The 15,581-nt window shown below is 40.9% G+C and overlaps 1 protein-coding gene across 1 annotated transcript in view; it reads left to right on the forward strand.

The window, feature by feature from the left end:
* Positions 1-2,478: 2,478 nt before the first annotated feature.
* The window catches only part of MET (MET proto-oncogene, receptor tyrosine kinase), a 125,675-nt gene continuing 112,572 nt past the window's right edge, over positions 2,479-15,581 (forward strand). Inside the window, exon 1 of the mRNA XM_068549346.1 lies at positions 2,479-2,751. The gene's annotated coding sequence lies outside the window, so the exon portion shown is untranslated. The remainder of the gene's footprint in view (positions 2,752-15,581) is intronic.

Here is a 15,581-nt window from a genome sequence, read left to right on the forward strand (position 1 = left end):
TTCCTGAAAGGGAAACCTATCAAGTAGTGTGTAAAAACTATTTGATTTTCACACACTCAGATACTTTTTAGTGACGTTATTCTTAGTTACGTTATTTTTATTAAATGTTTTCTCCTTCTTTATGGTTAACAAACCAAAAAGACAATTTTTAATCCAGTTTCAAAACTGGATTGAAATTTGTCAGTAACTAGAAAGTAGGAAACTTCAGGGCTGAAAATATAGAATAGGTTATGTGGATTTATAAGCTATTTTATTTTCCAGTTTGCATTGGCTTTGCTGGGTCTTCCTACCACTTTAATTGTAATTTTTTTCTTTTATATTTTTATCATAGCACACAAACTCAGAAAACCTGTTACAGCAACTACATAATGCAATCTAAAAATCCAGTTAACATATTGCTATGGAAACCAGGAAACAGAAAAATAGAAACAGTACTCTAATCATTCATTTGGACAGCTATGGCTAGTTGTGTGTGTGTGTGTGTCTGAACTCATTAGTTTACTCACCTTTTATTTAAAGTTGGTCCTGAACCCAAATATATAACTGATCTGTCCATAAATAGGACCAGTGCCCTTCAACCAGTAAATTTGCATTTTAATGTGAAGTAGTCCTTGTTAAATTGTGTCACGTGATATGAGGAACTCTTCAGTAGGACTGGGTTGTTTATGTAACCTTGCCAGCCTGTAGCCTCTTGGCACAGTGTGAAGAACACCTGGCTGGGATTTGAGAGCTGGGTTCTTATCACTCCTCTTTTACTAACCAGTTGTGTGACCCTCTTAGGAACTCTTAGGCACTCAGTTTCCTCATCTGTAAACGGTTCCATGCAGGGCTCTAGTATTATGTAACGAGAACTTTCTTTTTCCACAAAACTGGGGACTCAGGGCCTCCCTGGTGGCGCAGTGGTTGAGAGTCTGCCTGCCAATGCAGGGGACACGGGTTCGAGCCCCGGTCTGGGAAGATCCCACATGCCGCGGAGCGACTAGGCCCGTGAGCCACAACCATTGAGCCTGCGTGTCTGGAGCCTGTGCTCCGCAACAAGAGAGGCCGCGATAGTGAGAGGCCCGCGCACCGCGATGAAGAGTGGCCCCCGCTTGCCACAACTAGAGAAAGCCCTCGCGCAGAAACGAAGACCCAACACAGCCAAAAATAAATAAATAAAAATTAAAAAACAAAACAAAACTGGGGACTCATGAGGTAATCACTTTTGAGGGTTGATAGTGCTCTGTGTAGTTCATGGTAGATAAGAAGCTCTCCGGAAAACGTTAAGTATCCTAACTATATTTTCTATTTTTCATTCTGTGGTCATTCCCGGACCCACACAGTAAATGTTGTTTCGCCCCTTGACTCTCACTAACAGCCGCCATTATCTGACCAGCCCTCGAGAGAGTAGGAAAGGAGAGCTGCTAAGTCCTCACAGGAGAGGCTCTTCCTGTGAGCTTGTTACCTGCGAGTCTTTTATTTCCTCTTGAAGGTTAATGCCAATTTTTATACTCAGACACGTGAGATATTAAAAGCTACCCTAACACAAATTAATCCACCAAACCCCCAACCTTTTTTAATATCATAAGATTTCAACATTCAAGAATTAAACTTTTGTGCAGTTGTGCTTCCTCACTGCTGTTTGTTATTTAATCAGCCTGTTTCCTGCTATGAACGGGGTGGGGGGTGGCGGGGGCGGGGGGGGGAACAGTTAAAGCAGCAAGTTTCCTCAGGGTTAAACTGTGTTGTTTCTCCTTCCAGAAATCTGAGTTATTACAGTCGGGGATAATCGCTGCATAACGAAATCATTGGGACAATTCGTCCATCCACTCCTACCTCCGTCCCTGACAATGAATTCCTTGTTTGTGTGGTGCCCAAATCTCCGCGTCCCCGCGTCAGCGCCCGGCGGCTAACAGAGACGAGGCGCGGGAGACGGTCCTCACAGCACAGCCTCGCGCTTTTCGCGCCGGCAGCGCGCGGGGGGTGGGGGAGGGGCGCCGTGTGCGCGCCTAGTGCTCTCGGTGCGCCAGGGCCGCTGGCTGCACGGGCACCAGGAGGGGGAGACTCAGTCCCGCTTATCTCCCGCTGTGCTAAGTTCAAACTGCCCGAGCTGGTGGGGAGGAGAGTGCGTGCGGCCAGGGCGAGAAAACTTCTACTCCACCTAGAAAGTTTCACCTTGTGGGCGGGGGGAGGGGCGGAGGAAACGCGACCCCCGCGGGGCCCGGCGCGGCGCGCGGGCGGCAGGAAGGGCGGGGGCCGATTTCCCCCTCAGGGTGTTGTTGCCAGTCCCCACCTCAGCGGTCCTTGGACCCGTGGACGAGGTGGACGGACAGCGCACGAGACAGACGGACACGTGCAGGGTCGGGCGGACGAGAGCACTAGTCGGGTCTCCTGGCCGTTCCTCCCGCCTGGACGCGCCCGGGCCGCCGCGGGCCGCGCGCGCCGATGCCCGGCTGAGTCACGGCCCGGGCAGCGCGCGGGTGGGAAGGGGCGGAGGGAACGCGGGTGGGAAGGGGCGGAGGGAGCGCGGCCGGCGCGAGGACGGGGCGTTCGGCTGGGCCCGGCCACAGGTGACCCGGAGGCTCTCGCCGCCCGCGGAGCCCAGAGCGCTTTGTGACCAGATGCGAAGCCCAGCGGAGGGCGCGAGCCAGATGCGGGGCGACAGCTGACTTGCTGCGAGGAGGCAGGGAGGCGCGGAGCGCGCGGGTGGTCCCTACGCGGTTGATCCCTGCGCGGTTGACGTCTCCTCCGCCGGCTCCTGGGCGCCGCAAGGTAAAAACTACAGCCCCTTTCGTATCCTGCACCCTATCTTTCGCCCCTGCCCTTCTGCTCTTTGTTCCCCTAAGAGACCTGACTGCTGTTCCAGAGGGCAAGACCCGGGAGGTGGGCGAGAGTTTAGGGGCTTCAGAAACTGCAGAGCTGTGGCCCCAGGGGCGAGGTCGAAACTAGGATGGGGCTTTTCGTTTTAGGGGGTTGCTTCTGACAGCCACCTGTGTGACTCAGGAGAGGGGCGCTGGGGTGGGCGATGGTGTATGACTGTTATGGCCCAGCAAGTTTCAAGGCTGTGATCTGAGTCAGCCTTTACAAAAGTGATCCGGTCACCCTGACGGAGGGTGATGTGGCCAGCAAGGTTCGAGCCAGCAGTTTCCTTGTTCCCATCCTTGCTTTATATCTGTATTACGTGAGGCCCCTTGCAAGGGGCAGGTGTTTCTGTGAGGGTCTGAATTCTTAATTTCTGGCAAATACACAGCGCTTGTTGTGACCTATCGTTTTCAATCTTACCTTATCTCTCTGCTGGGGCTCTGTGGAGGATATCTGTCTTATTAGGTGAAACAGATTATAACCAGAGGTCGGGCAATCAGGCTATGACTGTTACTGACCCAATAAAGCACGAACGAAAGGATTTTCACAGACTATCTACAATGCAGAATTTACTCCAAAGTACGGGTTCCCATTTCATACCTTTTATGTTTTAAAAGAGCCATTTACTAATTTGGCAGTTGGAGAGAGTTCCTGTGGCTCATGCATGAATAGTTCTGCCCAGTGTGTTTTACCTTATCACAGTTTTATGTTCAAAGGAGCCCTGGGGCAGAACGAAATATTGTCAACTCTCTTAGGCAAATAATCAGGATACTTTAATTGCCAAGTTAAGACGGTCGGTGAATATGAGAGGATTGTAAAAACTGACGTTGGGGAGAATATAGACTATCTGGACCCTCTCCTGAATTTTAAGAGCACTGTTCACATTTTGTAGAGTTGGGTGGAGGTTTATTTTGTCATTTCCATCAGGCAGACACATGCACATTGCCATGCAAATGGATTCAGAAAAACATTTTCCTTTACAGCTAAACTATTATAGCTGACTAATGAATTTTTTCTGCATGAAGATGATCTGAAAATGATGTACATCGTATTTCTCTGTGCCTCTGGGACATAAATTGTGCTTTTATGTAAAGTGTAAGTGGTGCTTGGATTATTTACAGGTACATAGTTTTTCTTCCTAGCTCCAAGCTTATTGGGCTTTGTTTTAACATGTAAACTTCCATAATGGAACAGAAAGTGAGGTGCTCTGGTTCCAATTTTAGACTGCAAGTCTGTGGTGTATTCAGTGTTCATTCTTTTTGAATTGCTGAATAATACAAGTAAAATTTACATCACTCATAAGAAATTTTTGTAGTACCAAAAATGTGGCTGATTGCCTATAAAATTTACTGGTGTTTTAAAAATTCTGTTCAGGTTTCAAACTTAACAGCGCATAAACCTATAGTTATTAACCTAAATATATTTTGATTTTAACATAGTGGAATTTATGGCATTTAGAAGATGATCTGCTGACTACTGGTTTTTCAAATATTGCTTTATTCTTAATACATCACAGTAGAGGTTTACATTAGATGTACTTTCCATGACTTCAGAATTAGTGGTTGAGGTTTATCTGAATAATAAATATGTATAAGATTAACCATAGCCAGTTAGTATGAAAGTTCGTAACTAATATTTTCATGACTTTTAAACCTACAATAAAAGAAAAATGACACTTTTCTAAGCAGCAGAAAAACCCTTATCTTATAAATCCTTTTTAAGACTATGACCCACTATAATCTTGAAATTCTTTAAAATTTGTTCCAAGGAGAATTAGACTAAGAAATACATTTCAAAAATCAATTTCCTTAGCTGTTGGTTAAAGAAGAAAAAAAATAGTCCAAAATAGCATTAGTCTGATTTTCCTTTTGCACATCTATATGATAGCCTCAAATAAACTTTTTCTCAAATGTGGTCATCTCAAAACAAAGTGAATAACTCAAAAGAGCTAACATTCTCTTAGGACACACACCTTTCTCTAAGTGGCTGCACTAGTGCCTGTGGTGACACACCCATGATGAGTACACAGTTCCCTACAAATTCAGAGCACCTCCCATCTCTCTGCCCCCTTCCTCCTCATCTCTTCCCCTTGGTTTGGTCAGAGCTGCTTCCAAGCTTTCTGTGCCCCCATTTCTTCCCTCTAATTTCATGTTTTCTTCACTGCCATTAGGCTCACCAGAATCATCTATGCTTTCCTTTCCCATCATCCCCAATATTTTTCTTGAGCTGCTATGATTGTTCATGGGACACTGAATTTCCTAATTGTGCTACCTTAAGGGGAGAAAATATGCAGAAACTCAAGTGCCAGGGAGTTTACCTCACTGGTGTATGTTGAAACTGGTGTCTTTGACTCTGAGCCCTCAGGGCAGAGTTTCTTCATGGGCTTTGCTCAGTGCAAAATAAATAGTCACCTCTTAGTAATAAATGATAGATATACTGACTAATGTCAATTCAGGATCACTTTGATTCCCAGTTATTAACGGAGTTGCTGCCAGGCCCACATTTGCTTCAGCAAAAATAGCTAAGAACTGTAGGTTAAACATCATATGTGTCTGGTACTAGAGGAACATTTTTAGAAAGGAAGAAGTGAAATATCTGCCCTTGAAGAATTAGATATTCAGATAAATAAATCTCGTGCAAAATGGAATCAAGGTCCGTAATTGTTAAGCGGACATTACAAGAGAGTGACAACCTTGGAAACCATCCCACTTGCTGTTAAATAATAGAAATTTTTTTTAAATCAAAAGATTGGAACTTAACTCTTAAAATTTTGAAGCTGCTTCTGAGTATATCATCTTTCTGATACTACAACAACCTTACAGAATAGGCAAGGCTGATTTCACTATCTTAACCTCCCCATGTTATAGACAGGGAACCTGTGCATGAGCCTAGCCCCCATGCTGTCTCAACAGCACCACAGCCTCTGCCCAGCCATCAAGGAAGGTTAACTCTTTGAAGCATTTTGCACTGAGGCATACATTGGGATCCTTAGGTTAGTGATAAATGATGACTGTAACATTTCTAGTCTTGGAAGTTTTTCTCACCTTCTGTTTCTCCAGTTCTCTTTTTCTCTCTTTCTCTTTTTGTAGTAAAGCATACCAAGAAAAAGCTCCATTCATATGTGTGGGGCATTCTCCTATTATCATATTAAGAGCTGTGAGTAATTTTGTAATCTACCCTTCTATCAGAAAGCCCATTCTCAGATATCTCTTCAGCTGTGTTTAACAGTTTAGTATATTCCCCTTGGGACTTGTTTCAATAAAAACATCCAGTAAAATCTGACTACTTTGCTTTTCAAGGGACAAAATGAAGAATGTGTTTTTATAAGCTGTAAAATATAATTGAGAGAAAAATCACACGTGTGGCATTTGTAACAGGAGGTGTGAGCACAGTGAAATTTAAAAAAAAAAAGTGAACTGGCTAATTGCATTCCCAAATATACATGTTTCTCCTGTGATTGTATAAATTTGTGCAGGTATGTTTATACAGGTTACTCCTGTTGTTTTAAATTTCTATGATAAATTATGTAGCTATAGGGCAAATAGAAATTATATAAGAATCTATGAGCCATATAGATTATATAATGGTCCATAGGATTTGAAAAGTATTTCTTCTAATATAACAAAGGATTATTAGGAAATTTGGCCCAAGCAATTATGAAAAATGGTCAGAGAATCACAGGTTCTAGTGAAAGCCAGGTTCCTGTACTCTAAGAATGTGACTGAGGATTTAGCCGTTCAGGATAATTTGTTATGCACCTACCAGGCATGATTCTAGACTCTGGCAATGCAGCAGAGAATAAAACAGACAAAAGTCTCTGGCTTCATGATGCTCTGTTCTATAATGAGGAAGGCAAACAGTAAATAAAACACATAAATAAGATGTATGTGAAGTGGTAATGAGAGCTATAAGGAAGCCTAAAGTGGAAAGAGGAGTAGTGACTGTCAAGGCTAAGAGGGAATGGGCTGGTGACTGAAAAATTCAGTAGTGGGGTCAGAGAAGGCCTTAATTCAAAGGTGCCCTTTGAGCTAGAACCTGACGGAGGTGAAAGAATAAGGCAGAGCTTCTCCTTCACATTCCTTGGGAGTGTCATTCTCATTTTTTTATCTCTGGAATTGTGCAATGCACAGCCTGCACAACTGTACGTGGAGTCCCTGGTCTTTTATGGGAAGTACCTGGACAGTGCCTGCCATACTTCATTACAGTCTCAAAGGTGAAGATGAAGGAGAGGCCCACATCCCTTGGTTTGAGGGCAATGAAAGAAAAGAACCGTGGTATTTTCTTGCATTTACCTGGTCCCATCCCCACACCCCATCCTTGATCAGGGATATTGCTCCATTCAGACAATTTTCCTTCTTATTTTCTACACAGTGACCCTGACCCAGTGGAATTTGATGAGACTTAATACCCATAGCTTTGTCACAGATCCCTTTCGTAGTATAAATCTGGAGACAGCAAAGACAATTGCTGATGGTTTACAGCTTCTGTCTGCTGTGTACTTCTTTCTTGCCTTCTCTCTCTCTCCTTCCTTTTCCCTTTCCAGTGTTAAACCATTGTGTTGGATTTTCTTCTTCTTTTCTTTCTTCCCCCTGTGCCTTTTCTGTATCCTGTGTGAAGATTTGCAAACAGGTAACCTAAATGAGTAAAACCAACCAAAAACTGGGACCAAAAACCTGCTCAGAAAAAGTCCTACCTAAGAGGGAGCAGCCACTGCTTGGCATCATCAGAGTTGCCGTGAGGCTCAATGAGTGGCATGGGCCCATGTGGTGGTGTCTTTCAGCTTTTCAAAAGCTAGAAATCTCTCAATTTTAACATGTTGACTCAGCATCTTTAAAATTGTTTAAGCTAGAGAGACAAAATGTTTGCAGGCCAGATTTACAATCTTGGCCACAACTATACCTGCCAAGTGGTCCCCTGTTTCACCTGCAGGTGCTGTTTAATTCAGCAGCATGCATAGCCAAAGAGCCCCAGGACTGCTTCTGAAGAGTATTTTATCTTTTAGAGTTCTCAGCCTTTTTTCCTCATTGGAAAATTAGCTTAGCAACTAAGAAAAAAAGATATTTTCTAATTCATCATCTATCGGCACATACTTATTTTCCTAAACTCATCAACCCTCATGCTTTCTGTCAAACTATGTATATTTCTAAACTATAAGAGTAATGTAGTCATTTCATTCTTAAACTGCAGCAATAATTTCCTGAAATCTAAATTCATCATAACTTTATATGTAGATTTCCTATTTCATTTCCAGGTTCTCATTCAGAATAAACTCTCTGTTTAGAATACTGGTGCTTTCTCTGTTTTGTTTTGATTTTTAAGACCTGCCTGGACTTCACCAGTTGTTATTCCTCCACCACTGAAATTCAAAACGTGCACTGTGTTGGTTTTGAGTACCCTTTAAAAGCCATTAGATCAGTGTTGCAGTCTATTTTTCCAAAGGAATGAAAGCTCACAGGTTGTGAACTAACTTGTTTCCTTTAATCCTAAAAACTCGGTGAAATACCCAGGCTAGCGGCCTTCCGGAAAGCCATTGTGTTAGAACGGAAGATCATGTACTGTATTTCTTCCTACTATTTTAAATGCAAATATAATAATATGTCATGAAACAGTGCACATATTAAGATCAGTGGCCTTTTCCTGTTTTCAAATGATCTCTTGTTCTCTGATAGCTGGAAATCTGTACCTAGCACCTAGACTCTCAGGTCCAATTTTAAAGTTGTATGTAAAAAAAAAAAAAAATTGACTTGGAGGAATTAAAATGTACTCCAGTTGTTCGATAAGACCATGGGATGTTTCTGGTTTTTAATATTTTATTGAAAATATCAAGAAGAGCATTCAGAGCTAGAGACCTTTGAAATAATGTAGTCTTCACAAATGAGAGAGGTGGAGTAAATTTGTTTATCAGAAGGCAGGTTGTCTCCTTTGAGGCCTAATCATGTGGGAAAGTAAAACCCAGCCAAGTTTTAGGTCCATAAGACAACTCAAACTATCTTTAAAAATAAATTTTGGCTTTTTTGGGACTATTGTGTGTTTAGACCAACATTTTACCTCTTAAAATTTAAACCTAGGGGTCTTTTAAAGGAAATTTAATCCATGTGTTTTTGATTTACTAAATCCTAAATCATTACCCATAAACTGTATGTCTTTCTAAGCTCTTTGATGTCTAAGAAATCTTTGAAACCATGTAAGGCCCCTTTTGTTCCAGAAAAATAGGAAGTTGGTTTTTGTTAAGCGTCAGTAAACAGCATCTTCAAAAATCTGAGTTAGGTCTAAAATCCTGCAACCATAACAAAATGGATGTTTGAATGAGTACTAATGCATTTTTCTGATGCAATGTGAAAAATGTAAGTACTTTTAAGGACCTTGCTCACTATTGGTATTCCATTGTAATCCTTACTAACCCCAAGGAAATTATTTTGGAACAACTCCTCTTTCTATTACAATATAAAGTCCAAATGTTTATCATTTTATCCTGGCACACAGTAGGTACTCAGTAAATATTTTGTTAAATGTTAAATGAATGACTTCTTCTTCTGCCCAGAACCTTCCAGCTAATGTCAATCTTTTTATTCAGTATCAATATCCATCTGTCATGTCTTGGAATGAGATCTATTCTGAGTCAGTGACCTGGTTCAACAAATTTTAAAAATAAGCCATCTAACTAAATATATGACATTTATTGAAATTCATTCTGTACCATGATGCAACAGCCTTGCAAAGAATGCTGAAAATAGGAAGGAATTTCTAGGCTAATTTGATTAAATATTCAGTTGTTACCATATGCTTTCTGAAAATTGATTTTTTTTCCCTTTTACTGTTCCTGCCATCCTTCCTCCCACCTTGACATGCTTACTGATTGAAAGCTTTGCACAGAAAAGGGCAGGTCATTTGTATCTATAAGCAAGAGCAGCAAGTTCAAACAGTCTTGGAAAACATAATGCTATAATCATAAGTTGCCATAATATAGGAGGGGAGAGAGGGGTACTCAACAGTAATAGTGGTGTTGGGTTTTGCTCCAAATTACATAGATGACACATCTTTGAACTCTATTGTGTGGGGGAAAAAAACACCTTCTTACTGTAGTTAGATTTCCTGTTTGTGAGTGTGTATTTTCTAGTAACTAGACTTCCCATATAGACTTGAAATAAATATGTAGCTTTAAGTGCAATTGAAATCCACATGATTAGAGTACTGAAGGCTATGGAGACAGCAACTCCTTCTCTCTAAAAGAAAGAAAGTAGTATTTAGAAGGCATAGTACTGAAGTATGGTCATTGACATTTTTCTTGATATCATGTTGTGAATTTCTAACAACTCATAACATTTTGGCCCCAGAAAACCTTTCCTGATCGAAAGTGTGTTGTTTCTTTATGACATTGAGGTGCCAGAATTCGTCAATTTTTTATATGTTGGTGGGAACAAAGAGGAAAATTGTGCTATTATGGTCTTGAAATGGAGGTTTTCTTAGGTGAATCTGAAAGTTTGCTGAATACATATATTATCATTAAAACTTGTTTTGAAATTTAATTGTACATAGCACTGTATAAGGAGTAACTTATTTATGTAGTTTTCACATGCTTAATTTCAATTTCAATGGTTGACCAAACCATCAGTAATAATTATATATCCATGTGTTTGTACACATTTACATTTAGAGGATTTTTTAAACTCTAATTAAAAGGTCTCACAGCTTGATAAATGAGCAGTCAAATGCCTCTGTATTTGTACATTTGGAAAAATGTAATTCAATTTAAGACATTTTTGTGATAACTCTCATGCTACAAGTATAGGAAATAGTTAATGAAGGAGAAGACCTGCAGGTTTTACCAGGGTAATGGGTCAGCAAGGTTAAAGGAATGGAGAGGTGGGTGGATACGCTTAAGGGTCATGGATTTGGGTGCATTGCAAGTCATGAAGAGAGTGTCCCATTAGAAATCAGGCTGCCACCTTCCAAATAGGAAAAAGGCTGGTCAAAACTGAGTAGGGAATCAAGGGAAGCTCACAGGAAAATGGTAGGCACATGATAAGCAAAGTCGAAGCTTCCTCCAACTCTGTCACAGGTGGTTTGATTCTGGGAGAAACTAGGCTATCATCTACCCATTTCTAAATCAGCCCTCTTAGTCTATCCTACCCTTAGCTACCAGTAAGAATAGCAGGAATATGTAGCAGAAAAAGAGGGACTTCTATTCTGAGTGTCAGAGGCATGTCCTATGCACTCTTTTAGCTACTCAAAAACACTGTAAATGAAATTCTGTGTTCTCAGAAGGAATCAGAGTATTAAAAGAAAAACCCAGCTTACAAATGTTTTATACCATTTTCACGACTAAAATTTTCTAGCATATCAGGGCATTATAATGCATTTGTTACTGTTGGGATCAAAAGTTATGGCCCTTAAAACTATATCAATAATTATTTTCCATTGGGATATCATCTGCAGTGTATGTATATTAGCTTTTCTTGCGGATATTATCTTGAGACCATTTCTTTGGGTCTCGATTGTACAGAGTTAATGCTTTAGTGTGTGTAAGAATTGTACTTCTCATGTTCTAAACTTATACAGTAGTCTAAAGAGTTAAGGAAAGCTTATATCAGGGCCTGCCCTCACTTCCTGTCTTTTTGCTACTCTGAGAGTCTCAGGTGAGCAGCTGTCATCTGATTCTGGCCTCACATTCAGGCAGAATCCCTCCAGCTCCTGCTGAAGGGCACACTGTCCAAAGTGAGCTCGCGGCCTGACCACTCTCTAGTTAAGATAAGGACAGCAGACAAATAGAATCATTTAGGGCCTGTGTGAAACTTTGGACCTAAAATATTACCCTAGCTGTTTTTTTTTTTTAACTGAGAGTAAAAGTGTACAGTAAATATTTTAAGTTCTATTGAATTATATAGAGAAGCAATCAAAGCAAAGGTGTTGACAGAAGAAAGCTTTCTCCTAACAGAAATGAATATGCATTTTGGACTTTTTAAAATTCACTTTCTGTCATGTCAAAATTAAGATACTTCTAAATTTTATTTCAGTCTCACTAACACACATTTGGATTGTTCATTGAAATTTGTACGTCAAGGTCCAATGACTTTAAACATTCTTATAGTCTTCAAATAGCTTACCAAAAAGTTGTTCTTTAAATCACCAGAAAAGTGCAGATAAAACCCTAGACAGTTTCATTAATGATAATGAAAGGTGACAGCTCTTGAATCTATGTCATAACTTGATTAATTGCTTTCCAAATGTTATTAAAGATTCTAAATGAATAACAAGACTTGTATTTAGGGTCAAGGCTCCCTCACAATTCCTAAATGGGTTTTAATTTTCAGACTTAGATAATTATTATATCTGATTCATTTCTTTAACATCTTTAGACTGTTGGTCTTATTGAAAAGAGAACAGAGTATCTGTTTCAATGTTTTTCTTTTCCCTGAAGTTATTCCTTACAGATTTCAATAATAATGGTTTTGAAATAAAAATAATCAAATGCTGGCATTTCTTCTTAATAAACGTTCATAGATCTGATGAATTAATAAACATTACAAAGAATTCACTACAGAGGTTATGATTATGGGACCATTTAATTCCCAAATCTGCCATGCTGACTGTTTAGTTACTCAATGAAAATGAGCATTGTGCATTAGGATAAGTATTATTTCTCAAGAGAACTTTTATTCTTGTTTTGGTCATTGCCCATTTTGGCCAATTCATAGCACCTGCTTCTCTTACCAGCAAATCTGTTTACTTGTCTCTAGTCTCATTTTTACCCTTTCCCACCACAATTATTACAAACTTCCACTATTCCCTCAAGCTCTTGAATCTCATTGGCTCCCCTTCTTCTCAGTGTAGTATCTTCCCTCATAGTTTAGAGAGCAAACAGAAGCCTGAATAGTTTTCTGTGTCACCGCCCCCCCCCCCCGTTATTACTTCCTTGCTTCTCTATCAAATGATGAAATGGTCTTTTCAACCTATGGTCTTGATCCCATTCTTCCCCACATCTTCCAGCACCTTGCTCCATCTATCCCACCTTCCCTACCAACCCTTCTCATCTTTAAAATCTCCATTGCCTTTTTTCATTCAGCCCTTACTCAACTCGCTGCTTCTAGAAAGAAGCACACACCCTGAGAAGATCCTTAATATACAGTTGCCTTAAGTATTCACTCCTATTTCTGCCTTATCCTTTAAATAAAGAATTCTTGAAAATCACTATCTCATTTTTTCTACTATCATTCATTCTTTAACTTATTCAACTCAAGCAGTCTCTTCCCCACTCCCAAGAAGATATCCTCACTCTAATCACTGGAAACCTCATTGCCAAATCTGACAGACACTTCTGTTATCCCACTTGACCCCTCTATGAGATTTGACACTATACATCTTGCTTTTCCTTTCTTGAAATTTCTCAAGCTTCTGAAATACCACTCAAACCTTTCCTTCAGCCTTTAGATAGAAAGTTTAGATTCTGGTCTTTAGGGTTCCATCTGAATCCCTCCTTTCTCTTACTGAACATGCCTATGGGTGATCTCATTTACCTCCATGACTTCAAATACACCGATGGATCAGTGGTTCACCAATTGCTATCTCTAACTCCCTCTTCTCTCTAAACCACTGTGCCCATGTTGTTAGTCACCTTAAAGACACTGCCACTTGAATGACCAACAGACACTCAGTTATTAACTGAAGTATTATTTTTGCCCCAAAACTCTTCTCTGCCTATTTTCCTTACCTTTGTTTATTACACCCAAGGTAGACATTTTTTAGCCATCTTTGATTTCTCAGTCTCCTCAATGATCAGTATTGATGTTGCATCATTGTCACATAAATTTCTAATCTAGTCCTTTCTTTCTGTTATATCCATACTGCCAGAGTTTTTATTCAGGATCATTCTTTCATGTATTCATTCCATTATCTATTCTTCAACAAATTCTTACCAAGTGCCATGTAATGGCAGTATGCCAGGGGCTAAAGATGGAGCTTATAGTCTAGTGGGAGGTATGAATAAGTAAATTACAACACAACATTATAAAGTCCAGATAAGGGGGAGGCAGGTTTGATGTATGAGCACATGGGAGAGTTCCTAATCCCTTCCTAGAGGGCAAGAGAAGCATTGGAGAAGGCTTCCTAGAAGAAATGTTCCCTAAGATGAGACTGAAAGGGAGAGTAAGGTTAACCAGGTGAAGGTGAGGCCAGAGGTGTTCCATAAAGAGGGATCTATGTGCTGAAACCCAGAGTGGAAGAACACATGGCTTGCTTCAACAACTCAAAGAAGGACAGGGTGGCTGGAGCCTAGATTTCTAGGGAGGAGATGGCAAGTGGCAAGGCTGGAGAATTAGGCAGAAGCCAAATCATGCATGGCTTTTAAACTGTGCTAAGGAGTTGAACTGTTTTTAAACATAAAAATAACATAATCAGATTGTCTTTTTAAAAAGATATCTCTGTTACGTTGGGGAATGGATGATCAGGGACAAGAATGGAGAGGGAAGACCAGGTAGGAAGCTGTTGTAATAATCCAGGTAAGAAGTGATACTGCCCTGGGGATGGATGCAGGTGGACATATTTAAAACACCTGCAGGTGGGAGTCAACCATGATGTCTTGGAAATGTGGGAAATTTTAGGCACCAAGATAGGATATGGAATGGGAGAACAAGTTTCATGGGAGTAGACGGAGGTGCCAGAAGGTATACCCAACTGCTCCTTCTTGGTCACCCTGCTCTCCCCAGCCTGTTGGCGTCAGTGAGCCCTAGCACACGGTTCTCCTCTCTTCATTCCCTACACTCCTTTCCTTGGTGGTTTCATCCAATCTCATGGCTTTCATACCACTGATATGCAGACAACTTCCTTATTTAAGTCTCTAGTCCAGACCTTTCTCCCCAACTCCAGGACTCAAATATCCAACTGCAAACTAAACATCTCCATTTAGATGTCTAAAAACTATGTCAAACATGAACAAAACTACTGATCTTCACACATCCCTGCCAAACTTGCTCCACCCTCCAGCTCCTTTGTAACTGGCAGAACCATTCTCCCTGTTACAAAAGCCAAAATCCTTGGCATATTCTTGACTCATTTTTTTCCTCACACACCTCATCTCCAAATCCATCTGCAAATCCTTTTAGCTGCATTCAAAATATAACCAGAATTCAGCCACCTCTCATCACTTATTCCTTCCTCTTGGCCTAGGCCACTGCCATCACTTACCTGCACTATTAACAGCAGCCTCCCAACTCCCAACCAGCCTCACTTCTCCATTTTAGCCCTATCCCACCCCCCTGCCACCAGCAACCTTCTCCCACACCCACTCAAGGTGATTCCATTCAAACATAATCACTCCCTTGCTCAACACTCTGCAGTGGCGTCATATTTCACTCCAATAAAGGCCCAGGTCTCACAGTGGCCTACAAGGCCCTGCCTGATCCCATTCTTTGTCTTCTCTGATCTCATCTTCTAGTCACCGAGGTCCAAGCTTACTGGCCCCTTTGCTGTGCTTCAGACACACCAGGCATAGCTGTATTTAGATGGCTAAGTCCTCTCTTCCACCAACTCTTTACTTAAAAGGCACCTTCCCAGTTTTTCTTTTTTTTTTTTTCTTAACATCTTTATTGGAGTATAATTGCTTTACAATGGTGTGTTAGTTTCTGCTTTATAACAAAGTGAATCAGTTATACATATACATATGTCCACATATCTCTTCCCTCTTGCGTCTCCCTCCCTATCCCACCCCTCTAGGTGGTCACAAAGCACCGAGCTGTTCTCCCTGT

This window comes from Eschrichtius robustus, chromosome 8 (assembly GCF_028021215.1).
Source record: "Eschrichtius robustus isolate mEscRob2 chromosome 8, mEscRob2.pri, whole genome shotgun sequence".
Lineage (NCBI taxonomy): Eukaryota > Metazoa > Chordata > Mammalia > Artiodactyla > Eschrichtiidae > Eschrichtius > Eschrichtius robustus.